Source organism: Apium graveolens, chromosome 5, assembly GCF_009905375.1.
Source record: "Apium graveolens cultivar Ventura chromosome 5, ASM990537v1, whole genome shotgun sequence".
NCBI lineage: Eukaryota > Viridiplantae > Streptophyta > Magnoliopsida > Apiales > Apiaceae > Apium > Apium graveolens.
The window spans coordinates 61,739,261-61,740,874 of NC_133651.1; the positions used below are offsets into that span (position 1 = coordinate 61,739,261).

The 1,614-nt window shown below is 36.0% G+C and overlaps 1 non-coding gene across 1 annotated transcript; it reads left to right on the forward strand.

Annotated features, from left to right (window-relative positions):
- The first annotated feature begins 402 nt into the window (after window positions 1-402).
- Window positions 403-509, forward strand: LOC141662999 (small nucleolar RNA R71). The gene has a single exon (XR_012551093.1). It is a non-coding gene; the product is annotated as a small nucleolar RNA R71 (small nucleolar RNA).
- The last annotated feature ends 1,105 nt before the right edge of the window (window positions 510-1,614 follow it).

The following is a 1,614-nucleotide window of genomic DNA, read 5'->3' on the forward strand; positions in this document are numbered from 1 at the left end:
AACATAGCATTCAATTGCTCAAACTCTTGAAAGTTTTGAGGTCCATGACTATTAGAGTTATAGTTCACACACATAGACGCTTGGGAAGGGGCATTAGTGGTTTCTAAAGCTTCTAATCTTCTAGTGAGAGTAGCTAACTTTACTTCGGTTCCTATAGAATTACCAACTAAATGCAAGCCTTTGTTAGCTAATGAACTGAGTGTTTCATTATCCTTACTAGGCTCCCTATTCGGCTCCCTAGTAGACTCCCATAACATGGTCTTTTCCGCTAGTTCCTCAAAAAACTCCCAACCCTGATCCTTGTCTTTTTCCATGAATTTTCCTTGACACATACACTCTAACAATATGGTTGTAGAACTATCTAAGGCCTCGTAAACAATCTTACAAAGTCTCCACTTTTCTATTCCGTGGTGGGGACATTGGGACAAAAGATTTTTAAATCTATCAAAATATTTCCAAAAAGACTCGTTTTCCTTTTGATGAAATTGATTAATCTCATTTGTAAGTCTCGTAGTCTTATGGTTTCGAAAATATTTTTTTAGAAAAATGACTATGAATCCCTCCCAAGTTGAAATAGAATTATCCGGTAGGCTATATAACCATTTTTTAGCATTTTCTTTAAGAGAGGAATTGATTAATCTAATCCTAATGGAATCCTCGGTCAATTGCTGGAGTTTTTGTAAGGCACAAACCTCCTCGAATTCATGAATAAAAAGATACGGATCCTCACCTTCACTCCCGGTAAATTTAGGTAACATGCTAATATGATTACCTTTAATTTCAAAATTGTTACCATTAACCGGTGGAAGAGTAATACAAGAAGGTTGGGCCGAACGGGCGGGATAACAACGATCCTTAAGAGAAACTTCCATGTTTACTACGAGTTCAAGAATTTCTACGGGTTCTGAGGAAGTACGTTCAATTGGTCTCACTAACCTAGATGAATTATCTCTAATCCATGTAGTACGCATAAACAGGATAGGAATCAAGTAGCAAATTAGTGCAAGAATTTAAAACACGCAAAAGAAAGGGTGAAAAATCGAAAGAAAAATTCTAAATCTATGGTTCCCTAAAAAACTCTAGACTTGCTCCTAAAAAAAAGATATTACTAAAATTCACAAAACTAAAAGTATTCTTTCTGATTGGCCAGGTGGTGCAAGCATTGCCAAGAGGATAAACATCAGCCTAGTCACCAATCTATATGACCAGGTAAGCTTTCGCTAGCCTAGACACCAAAGAATGAATACTTAGAGATTTGATCGTTTCAGATTTTCTTCCTAGTTGAGCGCGAAGTCCTAGGGGCTAATGGCTACTTAATTTTATTAAAAAGGCTATGGTATGCAAAATGATGGATTTAATGGTTATAGGCCAATGAAAGAGTGATGAAATCCCTCCCCTTATCTTGTGATGTGGTTTTGCCCTTAAAGTTTATTTAAGTGATGCAACACACAACGAGATATAAAAGCGATAAACAATTATGGATGCTCTAAACTACGTGTCCTAACTAAAGAAAAGAAGAAATTTAACGTACCTTGGGTCCTCCAGCAATCACAACAATTTATAAGGTACGAAAAATTAAAAATAAGAAAATAAAATCTAAGATGATGTGCTCCT